The sequence below is a fragment of the Peromyscus californicus genome, unplaced genomic scaffold (genome assembly GCF_007827085.1).
Source record: "Peromyscus californicus insignis strain IS unplaced genomic scaffold, ASM782708v3 Scaffold_13__1_contigs__length_99412109, whole genome shotgun sequence".
Classification (NCBI taxonomy): Eukaryota; Metazoa; Chordata; class Mammalia; order Rodentia; family Cricetidae; genus Peromyscus; species Peromyscus californicus.
In genome coordinates, this window is record NW_026294424.1 from 8,537,637 (window position 1) to 8,553,707 (window position 16,071).

The following is a 16,071-nucleotide window of genomic DNA, read 5'->3' on the forward strand; positions in this document are numbered from 1 at the left end:
AATCAAACTTTTCTGAAGCACTGTCAGTTGCCACGGGCTGTATACTTTTTTTTTTGGAGAGTAAAGATATCATAAAAAATTATCACAGGATTGAAAACCCACCTCACAGCCAGTCATGGTGGAGCAACAGAGGCAGTCATATCTCTGTGAATTCAAAGTCAGCCTGATCTACAGTGAGACCCTGCTTCTAAAAAAACAGAAGGGGGGTGGGAGGATGACATCAAAGACCACCACCTACCTCACCATCCTTGCCACTTTTCCAACTCCATCTCAGTTCCCTACTTTTACTCCCTTCCCCAGTAGTTAACCCTGCAAATTCAATCTTAGCTACTACAGTTAACCAATATAACCATCCATTTTACTCATCTCTCAAAGATATATTATAGAATTCAGGCTGCTGTCAGTTTGCCTCTGACAATAGTATCAGCTTCCAGAAATGCCTGTTGTCCCACACCTCCAGCCATTTGCATCATAGGGTTCTATTTAACCCAAGGGGTCCAAGTTACAAAGTCAGGAAAATGTTTCTTAAGTAGAAATAGTCATATGATGAAAATGTGCACTAGTAAGCTAGCTGACCTGATACAAATGATGGTGTCCCCCCAGGCAAAGGTAGGAATCACATACAAACGAGAATGTTATGTCAGGGGAAAAGTAAATGGGGGGCTTTTCATTGGATAGTATGTACTGTTACATTTCAGTTTCATTTTACCCTTACAGCAAGCTGTTAGAATATTCAGTGATAGTGATTAGACTATATAAAGAAACCGTATACTGGAACTGCAAGTCAGCAATGAAGTCAAATTAATGGTACCATGAAAGCTGTGTCAGCCAATGAACAGCTGGATCCCACTCCAAGCCAATGGCAAATGATTTAGTTAAGGATTAAAGAAGTATGCATGGGTGCTTTCACAGAGAATGATCAAAGCAGAAAGTAACTATGGGAAAAATGAGTTCTCTCACTTGGAAAATGACCCTTGATATTACTGCTGAAGTCAGACATAAATAGAGGATACCACACCCACTCAGATAATTCTCCTGGAAATATTCTAACACAGCCCATCCAAGACCTACTGTTCAATGCAAGTATAAGATACTGGGGCTGTAATTACATTCTAACTTGTCAAATTAAAAACAAACTCTTGACCTATCTAGCCTCAGGTTATTAGTCACATTAGCAGTGTCATGTATGGGTTCCACCTCAGTGTGGACCTTAAACAAACAAAAAAAAACAAAAACCTTATTTTCAGCCTCATTTTTCAAGACAGTCTCAATCAGACTCATTTCTATTATCTAAGAAATATTAGTCCCTAATTTTAAAAGAGCCAAAACCCCTTCCGGATAGCAATCATCTATACAAAACAAGGACCTTCTACATAAGAAATTCATATATCCTCCCAAAGGTCCAGCAAGATATTGTTTCTATACCACTGTTCTACAGCCACCATGTAAAAGTCACAGCTCCTAACACACATGTTCAGTCAGTGCCATCAGATTACTTCACATAGGATCAATATGTACTTCTGACACTTTATCATCCAAAATTAATATTAGTCTTCTATGGTATATGATTTTCAAACATGATAATTTTGAACTTAATATGGCACATTAGCATTTAAAATTACAGGCACTTCTGGGTTTTACTTTTTTTTTTGAGACGGGGTTTCTCTGTGTAGCCCTGGCTGTCCTGGAACTCATAGAGATCCACCTGCCTCTGGAACTCACACACTCTTTAGACCAGGCTGTCCTCTAACTCATATTCTCTCTCTCCTCTCCTCCTCTTCGCGTCCCCCGCGCCGCCCCCCCCCCCCGTGTGTGTGTGTGTGTGTGTGTGTGTGTGTGTGTGTGTGTGTGTGTGTGTGTGTGTTGCATGTGAATGTGTGGCATATGAATTTGGAGATCAGAGCAAGGTTCCCAGTGTCTTCCTCTATCGTTCTCTTCCTTGCTGTCTTGAGACAGGGTCCCTCACTTTAGCCAGAAGCTCCTGTTTCAGTTAGGCTGGTTTGCCAGTGATCTCTTGGGATCTTCCTTTCTCTGCCATTCTCCTGCTAATGGTAGAGTTACAGGCATGGGCAGTTGTAGCCGGATTTTTAAGATGCATGCTGGGAATTCAAACTCAGGTCCTCATGCTTGCAAAGTACTCTTAAACCACTGGCCATCTGCCCAGGCCCTGAATTTTTCTTAAAATGTTTGGAGAAGTAGAGTTTTAAAAGGCCTAATTACACATAAGAATTCAGAGACATCACAAAGAAAAAAATCATATAGGTTCAGAAACCTAGAATGGAACCTGAGAAAGATTCCACTAAAGACAAGGTACTTCCTTCTCCACTAGGAAATGGAAGGACAGCTCCACAGCCTAGAATGAAAAGACAAGCAAGTTTTCTGAGACAGATCCCTGGGAGAACACCAGGCAAATAATAAGCTACAATTAAACACAAGGATAAAACAAAGTGTGGTCTGTGTTTAACTCTGATCCTGTACTATAGGAAAAGTAACTTGGGGATGTCCAATATGGCATGAGTCAAGGAAGGAAAAACACTTGTTGTCCTTTATGGAGATTGTTACTATCCCCAAGGCCTTAATGGGATACAACAGCTAAATGAAATGTGATGCAAACAAATAGCATAGTAGATGCTCAGTGACTAAGCTCTCTCTACTTTCTCTAGATTTGTCATGTTCACTTTTACTTTGTGCCTTTGCCAAGAACACTCTGCCCTTCAAGACTAGCTTCAATGTCACTCTTTCCACCAAGCTTTCTTGAATGTACTCACAGAGCTAAGTTGCTTTGATACCAAACACTTTCACGGTGCTTACCAGTTCCTTGTATTGCCCACACCTCACCCCTCCACCCTACACTTAATGTGAGCATCTGCTTCTAGAAGAACAGTATTACTTTACTCAGAGGTTCCAATCATCTTACTGTTAGCCTTGACATCAACAGGTGCTCAATAAATGGCTGCTGGCCTCTCTATCAGGCTGCTTGCTTTGTTTTTGGAAAGCCACTTAGGTTTCTGCTTAGCTAATGGAGGGACGAAGGAAAATCGGGATTTAACCAAACTATTGCATGAACTTTAAAGGATTAGCTCTACTAAGTGTTGATTGCAATTTGTCAAAGAAGACTCAGTGGCACTGGTACTAGCATAGGAAGCCAATACTTCCTACCCAGAGAATACAACTCCACTGCCCTTCACTTACATAGGCTGGTAACCATACATCTTGAAAGGTCAGTGGATGGGGAAAGAAAATAGATGACCCCTCCCAAAGAAAGCTCCACATGTCTACAATTTTCCTACTTATGTCTAATCCGCAAAGTTACTGTCAACAACAACAAAAAGTAAGGAACTAAACCCAAGGAGAAGTAGGAATGAGATACAGGTACAAGGATTCCAGCAGGAATAAAGGGAACTCTCAAAATGAAGGCCCAGAGCATGATAGCTGTAGGAAAGTAAAAAAACCAACCAACCAACCAAACAAACAAAAAAAACCAAAATACAAAAAACCTGAACCACTGCCAAATGGGTTTGTTGGTACTGAGGAGTTCTACAGTTCTGAAAAAGAGAAAGAAATGTGGAAAGTAATGTAACTAAGGGTAAGACTAACTGAGGGCAAGAAGAGAGAACAATAACACAGCTCCTTATGCCAGAGAAAGCCAGAACTTACACCTACGCCTGCAGGTCCAGCTGAGAATACTGTATCACCATGATAGCCTGATGCAAGCAACAATTATGATATGACTATATGGAAAATGGAACAACTGGCTTATGCTAGAATATGAAAACAGACCTTCAGATTTCTCAGGGCCAAGTGAGGCTGATTATTCATAGTTTCAATGTTTTGCTAATGGACAAAGAATCTACAAGAACCCCTAAGTCAAAGACGATGTGATGCCAGGCATAAGTATCTGGAGTGAACTGTTTCCTTCAGATGTTCCACATGCCAAACTCTGAAACCAAGAGCAGCTTTTTCAGAAGCTTTTGACACAAACTACTTGAGTGAGACACACTGGCACAGACTCCCAATGTCTCAAGGCGGAGAGCTGAAGCCACGACTAGCCATGTTTTTGCCCAAGGTTATAATATCTCCCCACTGCACTAAACGTTTACAGTAACTTCAAAAAGACCACTTGCTTGCAAGTGAGTTACTGCTCCAGGAGCTGTGTGCTACGCTAGGAGAAGGACAGCTAACTCACTCTACAAAGTGACCTCATCCAAAAGGTCCTGGGGATTTGAAAGGGAGACTTCCCTCTTTTTGTCCTATCTCCTCTACCTAGCCCAGGATGTAAGACGTCCCTATGGTATAAAGCCTCACATCACAGTCCAGACCTTTTCTTAAAAATATGGTGGCTAAAATCAAGGCTTATAATTTATGTGAAGGGATAGGATGACAGCCCACCCATTCTTCTCTTGAGTCATAAGGTCTTTTTTTCCCTTTTCTATGTATAAAAAAATACACAATTTCCTTTTGAACTTTTTTTTTTTTTGTGGTTTTTCAAGACAGGGTTTCTCTGCAGCTTTGGAGTCTGTCCTGGACTAGCTCTGTAGACCAGGCTGGCCTCGAACTCACAAAGATCCACCTGCCTCTGCCTCCCGAGTGCTGGGATTAAAGGCATGCGCCGCCACAGCCTGGCCCTTTTGAACTTTTTAAAAAGCTGTGTGCACACACACACAGGCATGTCTTCTGGGGATTCAAACTCAGGTCCTCATTGCTTGCTCACCAAACGCTTTACCCACTGAGCCATCTAGAATGTTAGAAAGCTGTCCTGAAATAGATGCCTCTCTAGCTCTTTGAATGGTCTAAACCTTTTTTTTTTCTGGAATCTAGAATCCAGAAGAACCTGAATCCAGTAATTCAGTTTCTTTTCTTCCTGTTGTCATAGTTATTGGGGCAACTGTAGTAAGGATGAGAACTGACCCAGACACAGAAAAGGAGCTGGTGGTTCTGGCTGTGTGTGGATGCTTCCAAATGGGAATGGTCTGAGGATTAAACCAACACTTCTCTACTCAAGACACAAGTTTTCTGAATGCTCAACTGGAATCTCTGCCAATGAATGTCACTTTTTAGAAAAAAGCCAATAATGCCTTTATTCTATATGGCTCCTCTGTACCAAAAGAAGATAATGAAAACACCACCACAGGGAAAAAAATTCACATTAAAAAAATTAGCCAGGCGGTGGTGGCGCACGCCTTTAATCCCAGCACTCGGGAGGCAGAGCCAGGCGGATCTCTGTGAGTTCGAGGCCAGCCTGGGCTACCAAGTGAGTTCCAGGAGAGTCGCAAAGCTACACAGAGAAACCCTGTCTCGAAAAACCAAAAAAAAAAAAAAAAAAAAGAAAGTTAATATGTACAACCTGTGCTACTTCTTCTAAGTCACGGTCTAAGTGGGGATGTAGCTCAGTGTCAGACTGCTTACCAAATGATATGGAAGACACTGGGGTTTGATCCTTAACAATGAAAATAGAACAGAGTGAAGTAGAAATCACATCTGTTTCTGGTAAAAAACTGAAGCTAAAATTTTGAAAGTTAATGGGTTAGGGAATAAGGATAATAGCTTTAAAAAAGAGAGATAATAATATTCATTTATACCAATTATGCTAAGCATTCTCAGTGGACGAACACTAAGTGAGAAAAGGCATTTAAGTCTTGAGCCCTCTCTACTGTCATGCTGTTTGATCAGTTGTTTGAAAGATTCTAAAATGCACGTACACCTGCTGACATAAGAGGCAACTTAAAAAACCAAAACATAATACAGCTTAACAGCAGCATGGCAGAACCAGGTGGTAACGTGTTGTTAAAGAGATGTACTCCTCTCTGACAACAAATACAATGGCCTTCCATGGGTCACCCCAGAGGGGCTGAGCGACCCAAGAAAGTATTCCATGTAAGCTAGAGAGTCAGACACACTTACAGCACTGGACGCACACACTCTTACCTCTGCATGTGCAGGCTGCCTGCAGGCACTCAGCAAGAAAAACCCCAGGGTACTAACAGCTCACAGGGAAACCAACAATAATATGAACTTAATCAGTGATGACAGTGTTCAGCTCCAGTTATTCCAACACTTTAGCTGGTTCAAGAGGATCTTCCAACTATAGAAGCACCAAGGGCATGTGGCCCAGGCCTAGCTCACATCCAGGGCCATAGTAATCATTTAATTTCCTTTCTCTAACAAAACAGAGACAAAATTACTCACAACAACAACAAAACCAAAAAGGCCTCCACTTCTTCCTGCTGTATGCCTTCTGGTTGCTGTCAAAATGGACACATTTATAAGTCTAAGGAAAGCGATGTGGTCCTTGGTGGATACTACTCTGGACACAAGCTGTCACTGTGAAGAACACTGATGACACCTCACACTACTTCTTCAGCCATGCTTGAGACTTGAAACTGACTACTATCCATGCAAAGCGACATCACTGCAGATTAACAAAAAAGTCACCAAGAGGTCAAAAATCAAGTCTTTCACAATGTATGTAATAGTAACTCTGTGCCCTGTTCTGTGGATATCCTCTTGGATAAAACTCTCACCAGCAAGGATGTTTTCAAAGACAGCTCTTAAAGGCAAGGTCAAATGGGAGGCCATGGTCAAATTTGAGGATACAAAATGGACAAGAACAAGTAGTTCTTCCAGAAGCTTGTTTTAGGGGTTTTTGTTTGCTTGTTTCCAGAATTAAAAATTGGGGGATTCTACCACATGCCTGAAAAATGTACATCCTCCTGTAATCACAATAAAATGCAAGTCAAGCTTCTTTTTAAAAGGTGGGCATGCAGCTCAGCACTTGAGAGTCTAAGGCAGGAGGATTGCTACAAATCTTAAGTCACCTTGGGCTAATACAGAGAGCTCCCACCAGCCTAGACTATAGATGAGACCTTGTATGCAACAGTAGATGGGAGGGGAGGGGAGGGGAGAGGAGAGGAGAAGAATAGTAGGTTTTGTATAAAGACTAGAGACTCTTACTATTTGGGGCTTCTTTACAGGTACAGTTGTAATATGCCCAGTTTTCTGTCATCTTGAGTTGTTTTCTGAATACAGAAGTAGGAAGCCCTTGGGTGGCAGGCAGGTCCACTGTGTCTAAATCAGAATTTTAAGTTTTTTTTTTTTTTAATTTTCGTAAAGCCTCTTTAATAAAAAACACCCCAGAAACTAAAATAAGAATAATCATCCAATACCCAACAGCTAAGTATGAAAAGGGTATTCATTCTGAATGGCACTGAGAGCCAGTACTTAACATTTGGACAAGAATCCACCCAGAAACCCTCACTGTGCTGTGAGCAGGCTATGGGACAGGCATGGGCCATGTGGCCTGGGACAGGTCCCAGCTCTGTTGCTTCCAATGACCCTAGATATGAGCTAGTCTGGGCCACATGGCCTGGGGCAGGTCCTGGTTCTCTGGAGCTCACCGGGACTGGCCTTGAACTCATAGGGGTCTCTGTCTCCCAAGTGCTAGGACTAAGGGCGTGTGCAAGCACACCTGGCAAAAATTAGAAACTTTTGAGTTATAAAAGATACTATCAAGAAAGTGAAAAGACAACCCACAGTGTGTAACTGTATGTATAAATCTATCCCCAATGTGGGACACCAAACCAAGTCCTGTGTATGCTAGTTAAGTGTGCTATCTCTCTGCTTTGCCTACAACCTCTGTGCATTGTGCATAGTGCACATTTAGCAAGACATCCATACCTAAAATACTGAAGGAGTTTTTATAGCTCAATAATAAAAAGACAAATTATCTAATTAATTATAGGAAAAGGCTCTGAATATACCCACAAAAGATATATAAATGCGTATCAATAAGCACATGAAAAGATGTTCACCATTATCCTGAAAGAAGACAAGTCAAAAACCACAATCAAATACCATTTCATACCAGTTATGGTGGGTATCATTAAAAAAAAAAATCGATAGTAACAAGATGACTCAGGGGTTAAGAGCACTGGCTGCTCTTGCAGATGATGCAGGTTTGATTCCAAGCACCCACATAGAGGCTCAAATCCAGAGGAGGCAACGACCTCTTCAAGCACCAGGCATGCACATGGGGCACAGAATAAACACCCATGTACTTAATAAAAGAAGAACACGCCTCTAAAATAGAAAGGAAGGAAGGAAGGACGGGAGGGAGGGAAGGAGGGAGGGAGGGAGGGAGGGAGGAAAGAAGGAAGGAAGGAAGGAAGGAAGGAAGGAAGGAAGGAAGGAAGGAAGGAAGGAAGGAAGGAAGAAGTAAGAAAAAGAGAAAGAAAGAAAAGAAACCCACCAAGCACTGCTTAGAATACGGCAAACTTAGAACCTTTATACACTGCTGGTAAAAACGAAGAGATGGCACAGTAGTTGACAGCATTTATTGCTCTTCCAGAGGACCTGGGTTCCATTTCCAGTTCCCACATGGCAGCTCACAACCACCTCTAACTCTATTTCCAGCCCTCTTCTGGCCTCTGGGGAGCACCATGCATATACATGGTGCACAAACAAACATGTAGCCAATCACTCATATACACACAATTAAAAAATTCATATGAAGAGTTTTTTATCATTTTGCCAAATTAAATTAGAATTACCATGTGACTCAGAAACTCCTACATATATACTCAAGAGATATACATGCCCCCCCCCTTTTTTTTTGAGAAAGGGTCTCTATATATAGCCCTGGCCGTCCTGGAACTCACTATGTAGACCTAGCTGTCCTCTGCCTCCCAAGTGCTGGGACTAAGTGTGAGACACCACACCTATCTACACACAAAATCTTATCTTTTTTTTTTTTTTTTTTTTTTTTGGTTTTTCAAGACAGGGTTTCTCTGTGTAGCTTTGCGCCTTTCCTGGAACTCACTTGGAAGCCCAGGCTGGCCTCGAACTCACAGAGATCCGCCTGGCTCTGCCTCCCGAGTGCTGGGATTAAAGGCGCGCGCCACCACCGCCCGGCTCACACAAAATCTTATATGTGAATGTTTTGAAGATTATTCATAAAAGCCTTGAGGTATATATAATTCATAAGTCTACTAACTGATGAACATTTAAACAAAATGTAGTATATACACAATGGGATTACTGTTCAGTCTTAGAAAGGGACAAAAAGCACTAGGGACATGCTCCAACCTCATAAACCTCAATATCATGCTGTGTGAAAGAAGCCAGGCATAAGAACCCATACACAGCAGTCCAGAATAAGGAACTCCACAGGCATAAAATTGGTGTTTGTTTAGGACTCTATTTTTTTATTTATTATTTATTTATTTGTTTGTTTGTTTTTAAAGACAGGTTTCTCTGCGTAGCCCTGGCTGTCCTAGAACTCACTCTGTAGACCAAGCTGGCTTCGAATTTACAGAGATCGGCCTGCCTCTGCCTCCTAAGTGCTGAGATTAAAGGCATGCATCATCACCACCAGGCTTCTTTTTACTTTTTAAGATAGATTCTCACTGTGTAGCATTGGCTGTCCTGAAACTCACCATCTAGACCAGGTTGGCCTTGAACGCAGAGCTCCTTTCCCTCTGCCTTTCAAGTACTGGGATTAGAGACACGCACCACCATGTCTGGCTTGGGGTTTCTTTTTAAGATGATTAAAATGTTGCAAATTATCATCATCATCATTAAAATTTTCTAATTATTATCAGTGTCAAGGTGTGTGTGTGTGCATGCATGCTTGTGTTGTTATAGAACTCTGTTCTCCAGGTATGGCATGGCATGGCAAAGCATTGATGTAGTCTTGAAATCAGATCTGTTCCGGAATATTTGTTCATACTGTGAAGATGTGTCTTTGCTAAGGAGCATTCTCATTGGTTTAATAAAGAGTTGAATGGCCAATCCCTAGGCAGGAAGAGGTTAGGCAGGACTTCTGGAGACAGAGAGGGCTCTGGGAAGAAGAAAGGCAGAGTTGCCAGACAGAGAGGAGACAGGAGGTACAAGATAGAAGAGAGGTACACCACGTGACAGAACACAGATGAAAAAATATTGGTTAATTTAAGTTATAAGAGCTAGTTGAGACAAGCCTAAGGTAAAGGCCAAGCTTTCGTAACTAAAATAAGTCCCTTGGTCATTTGCATGTTGAAGGTCCAAAGATACTCTGACAAGAAAATTTGCTACATCAGATCAGTTGTGACGACCAGTACAAAAACCCTACAAGATCTAGCCTATTAACATTTCCTCCTGGAAGATAGGAGAGAGCTCATAAGATGCAGGCTTCTCCCCCGGGAAGATAGATAAACAGTTAACAATTGCTAGGACAGAGTCTTATTCAGTCATCTAACATCCCCTAGGTTGATTATGCCCTAATTAAAGCAGCCCCAATTAAATTCATTGTTTTACCAATGTAAGACTTAGGTGGGATTGTTTCTTTGGTTTGTGGGTGGTGCTTTATCTAGGGTTAACAGATATCTGTTCATAACTCTCCAAGAAAAGTCACAAGTGCTCAGGATCAAAACTAAAGCCACATACATGAGTGGCAGGTTCGATGAAAAGAACACAGCTGAGGTCCAATGTATTACTTATCTCCCCTCAGTTCAGCTTATTCATCTGAAGAACAGGAATGGTCCTAACCCATTATTCAGGGGGACAGCACAAATCAACAGATGGGGAGTGGTAGAGTGTATTGCACAAGAAGGAATGGGTCCCGGGATGAGGCCCAGAAGTATCATGATAAGAATGAAAATGGTAGGGCTGGAGAGATGGCTCAGAGGTTAAGAGCACTGACTGCTCTTCCAAAGGTCCTGAGTTCAATTCCCAGCAACCACATGATGACTCACAACCATCTATAATGAGATCTGGTGCCCTTTTCTGGTGTGCAGACATACATACAAACAGAACACTGTATACATAATAAATAAATCTTAAAAAAAAAAGAATGAAAATGGCACAATTTCATGTGTAGGAGGCAATCAAAGGGGAGTTTGGTGGGACAGAGTGGTCTTCATTGAACTTCCCAAAGCCCCAACAAGAGCCCCAATAGAAAGAATGTAGAAAAGCAGGACACCAGCTATGAATCCAAAGTGAGCAAGAGCTCCCATAGAGGGAATGGTTCCTTGCACTCACAGACTACAGATTCACTCACTGTCTCTGTAATTGCCCGGGTAAGTTTCCAAACCCAAGGAGAGAGCCAAAATACTCCAGGAAGGGACACTTGATGAAATCACCTGATTAAAATATTCTTGAGTAGTCTGTTAAGAGGGGTTGAAGGGAGGGGAGGAAACCATAGGCTCAGGTTTTGAAAGCAGTAAATTATGTGCTGGCTTAGCCACCCTATATGACCTTGGGCAAGTCAAGTAAGGACCTATTCACTGATCCTGAGAACAATGGGAATGTCTGTCACCTCCTTATCTTGTGTGGGTTTGATGAGATGTCTGAGCTGTGTACTGTGGGATCCCTGGAGACAGCCATCATCTACCAGGGAATTATCAGCACAAGGTGATTTCCTGCCCATCTTCACCTCATGTTACCAATACTGGGTTGATTCTGCTTATAGAAGGTCTAATCCCAATGAAGAGTAAACTGGTGAGATAATTGGTAAGGCTGGGTCTATCCTGTTTGGTCTTATTAAATCCATTTTCTAAACCTTCACTTGTTAGCAAGGGGATACCCTGAGATTTTTAGCACAGTGTTTAGTATTTAATCCTAGTAATGGATGATTAAAAAGAAATTGTCGGCAGTGAGATGGCTCAGGGGGTAAAAGTACTTGCTGCACAAGCCTGGTGACCTTAGTTTGATCCTCAGAATACACGTAAAGGTGGAAGGAAAAAACCAAACCACAGAGCTGTCCTCTGACTTTCACATGCATGCCATGGCACAGGTACCCCCAAACACAATATTATTATTTTTTAAACAGAAAGCAGGCATGGTAGTGCATGCCTTTAATCCCAGCACTTGGGAGGCAGAGGCAGGTGGATCTCTGAGTTCTAGGCCAGTCTGGCTACAGAGAGAGTTCCAGGGCAGCTAGGGATATGCAGAGAAACCTTGTCTCAACAAACAACAAACAAACAAACAAACAAACAAACAAGTTTTTTTCAAGAAATAACGGCCCTCTAAACTTTTTGTTGTAAGATCCTTTGCTTTGTATTACCCTTCACAGGCAGTAAAGAGCTGGCTGCTGGATTGCCAGACATGACAGACAACTAAACTCATAAAGTCTTCAACCAGTCAGTTCTTAGGTATTACAACAATGATAGTGTCTAATTTCAAGGCAACCAGATAAAGAGGTGGTTCTGAATTCACATACCAGAAGTCTGTATTTATTGTGTTTCTAAAGTAAAAGCAAGACCATGTTGTATAAATATGTGTTTTAAAAAAACAAACAACAACAATAACGGATGCTGTTCTCTATCCAATTGTGTGAACTTGACATTTATCCCTAAAATCCTCAGTTTTGATATCTATTAGAAGAGAAGTTAGGAGACCCAAGTGCCTCAGGCAAAAGATGCAGAGGTTTGATAGTGGGCCTGTGGACCAGGGAAGCGCTCAGTCACAGTCACAGCTTCTTGACACACACCCATGGAAAAGGGGCTGGAGGCCATGAGGTGCACCCTTAAGGTCATCTCCTACTTAGCCCCTTTCTCCTAGTAAGATAGGGATCTTATCTCCTGTGGGTTCTGTCTGCTTTGACCCACTCCAAACTGAGTTGCAGAAGGAGAAACCCTCTTGGAAGCAATCTTGAATGGACTCTTCAGCAGTGGAGCACCCTGTACCATCCATTACAGTCACCTGACCCTTCTATTTCTATGCCACACTTTATCAATATGAAGGACAAAGAGAGATGGCATCAGTGGCTACCCATCCTTCAGCTATCTATGTAAATAATAAGCAGTTTGAATCAAAAAGTGGCACGTTGTGCCTTTATCAGCCGAATCAGTAAGGCCCTGCCCCTGTGTCTTTACAAGAGGATGTACCCAACACTCACCTTGATTGCATCAATCTTTAAGATGAAGAGAACAGGACTGCTTCCCAGGACCTGTCACAATGGAGTAGGCAGGACAGGACCCAGGACAGTGAACAAATTTAGACATTCCTGGGTCAGCCCCCTCTGGCAGCCAGAGTCCTTCCTATCTGTTTCATCGTCCACACGAAAAGATCAATGCTGGAACTATAAGGCTGTTGTTAAGATTAGAGAAAACAAAACAAAACAAAAAAAGCCTACAACTTGTCCAGTGAAGTGCCTGACACAACCACTAAGACACCGGAGATAATAGCAGCTGCTGGCATTTGCTGTGTACTTGCCAGGTCATAGGCACCATTCCACTATCATCCAGGCACTGACTCTTCTGATCCTCACAATCACTTCTGGAGTACACACTATGGTCTTATAGATGAGGAAAACAAGACAAGTTCAGTGACCTGCTGTAGGTCATACACAAGGATGCTACAAGTCTGGCAGTAAAACTCAGGCAGTCTATGAGCCTGGGCTCTTAACCAACTGCCACAGTAGACATTAAAGTATTATCATTTATTCACTGCTGCTGAAAAGAGTAACATGTTATCCAGTCTAATCTAAGCATAGTTCCTGACTCCACATCTTAGTTATTAGGTTGAGCTTGAGGAAAAGGCAACAATATGAAACAAAGACAAGATCTAAGTGATAAAGGACTCAAGCATTGATGGGCAATCCAGCTCCCAGTGGGTGCATATATACCTGGTTTACAGGTAAGGACAAAGTGACTCCAAGAACCCCCTGTGTCTCCATAGGTCAAAGACCCAAATTCAAGAACATGCAAGCGCCCATAATATTTTCAGTCAAATGCTGTCCCTATTAAGTGAGATGTAGAAATGGAAATACTAAATTACCAAATGAGAGTACTACTTTGTAGAAAGAAAAAAGGAATACTATTTCTTAAGCTAGTTTGTGAATTCACAGTTATATATTTGAATTCCTGATTTCTAAAAAGTTGTTTCACATTTACACACACACACACACATACACACACACACACACATACACACACACACACACACACCAGAGAACAACCCTCAGAGTTGGTTACTTCTTTCACCTTGTGGGTTTCAGGAATCAAACTAGGGTTGTCACACTTGGCAGCAAATACTTTTACCCACTGAGCCATCTTATTAGCCTCAATACCTGATTTATTAAAAAGATATAAACTGGCTGGGCAGTGGTGGCGCACAACTTTAATCCCAGCACTCAGAAGGCAGAGGCAGGCAGATCTCTGTGAGTTCGCGGCCAGCCTGGTCTACAGAGTGAATTCCAGGACAGCCAGGGCTAGACAGAGAAATTCTTGTCTCGAAAAACCAAAACAGACAAACAAAAAACAAGCATAAACTGGGCTAAGGATGTAGCTGAATGTTAGCACACTTAACTAACATACAAGAGGCCTTAGGTTTAAACCTAACATTAAAAAAAAGGGTGGGGGTAGGGATTTAGCTCAGTGGTAGAGCACTTGCCTAAAGGCCCTGGGTTCAGCTCTGGGGGAAGAAGCAAACATCAACTTGACAACTGTATTACATACTAAATCTACCCATGGCACTTTCATCATAAGCACAGTCTGCCACTTCACATAAGTGATTTTCCTAACAGATGTCCTGTTTCTGATACTTTCCCCAAAGATGAATTCAATCCCTTAATTCTGACTTCTGACAAAGTGCCAGCCAGGCCTACCTCAATGGAAAGAAAAGATATATAACAAAAATTAAATGTTTGAAAGTTAGTAGGGTAATATGTAAAAGAAGCAAATGGGTACTTAAAGAAAAAAGTAATACCTAAGAAAAAGTAATACATAGGAACAAATATTTATGGCATTAACATGACCTAACAACATCAATACAAGAAACAAGTGCCCTCCCCCCTTTAGGAAGTGAACGAAAAAGTAAGGACTAACTATACCAGGCATTGGGCTAGTCTGTTGGTTCTGCAGGATAACCAACCCATCTAGTTCCTTCATTAGGACAGCACTGACCCAGTCAGAAGTCAGGAAATGACACACAGCCTTTACCTAAAAGATCACTGGCTACAACAGGAGCCCCAGCTAGAGATCTTTAATTCACAGCCAAGTTTAGAACACCAACTCCTGAGCACTGTGACTGTCTGCTTGGCTGGTGTGTACATTCCATCCGAATAAAGTTTCACAGAGCAGCCTCTGACAACCTCGGTGTAACCTCTGTGGAACACAGGCACGCAAGCACAGTCCTCTCTCATAAGACATCTTGTGGCTATCTAAGAGCAAACCTTCCCAGTGGAATAGAAGTATTAAGTACCCTACTGCCTGCTGCAGTATTTAAGGTTAAGGTTTGCAGACTAAGGAAAGGAAGTACCTTCAAACTTGTTCTTGCATCTGTCTTCTCTCTTCAGAGATTTTTGTTTTAATCCTGCATTGAACTATTCTACTGCAATGTGTCTAGGAGCAGATCTACAGATGTGTTCCAATTTGTCCTATTAAGCCAAACACTGTATTTTGTTCTAAAAGTTTGTGTCTTATTCTACTTCTACAAAGTTTTCACAGCTCTAAATCAGGGGTTCTCAACCTATGGATCATGACTCCTGGGGAGGGAGTGTCAAACGACCCTTTCACAGGAATTACCTAGGACCATCAGAAAACACGTAACAATAGCAAATTACAGTTATGAAGTAGCAACAAAAATAATTTTATGGTTGGGGTTATCACAACATGAGGAACTGTATTAAAGGATCATAACATTAGGAAGGTTGAGAACCACTGTTCTAAATAATTCTTGTTTTAGTTGGGCAGTGGTGGCACACGCATTTAATCCCAGCATTCAGGAGGCAGAGGCAGGCAGATCTCAGAGTTCAAGGCCAGCCTGGTATGAATTCCATGACAGTCAGGGCTATACAGAGAAACCTTGCCTCAAAAAACCATAGACAGACAGACAGACAGACAGCTACATGGATGGATGGATGGACGGAGGGAGGGAGGGAGGGAGAGAGGGAGGAAGGGAGAGGGAGAGGGAGAGAGGGAGAAAGAGAATACTTGTCTTCTATTAATCCCTCTGTGCCCTGGAATACAAATCAGAACTGGGTTAGAAGATTAGAGCTGCCCTCTGGGTTACTCAACTACTCTGTTAAACTATACTGCTACTCCTTTATGCATTCTAGCAAAATCCTCAGCACAGCTTTCACTTCACTAATCCTAACTG

General features: G+C 42.0%; 1 protein-coding gene across 3 annotated transcripts in view; it reads right to left on the reverse strand.

Annotated features, from left to right (window-relative positions):
• The window catches only part of LOC128108180 (kremen protein 1), a 261,267-nt gene that overhangs the window by 176,924 nt on the left and 68,272 nt on the right, over positions 1 to 16,071 (reverse strand). The window lies entirely within an intron of this gene.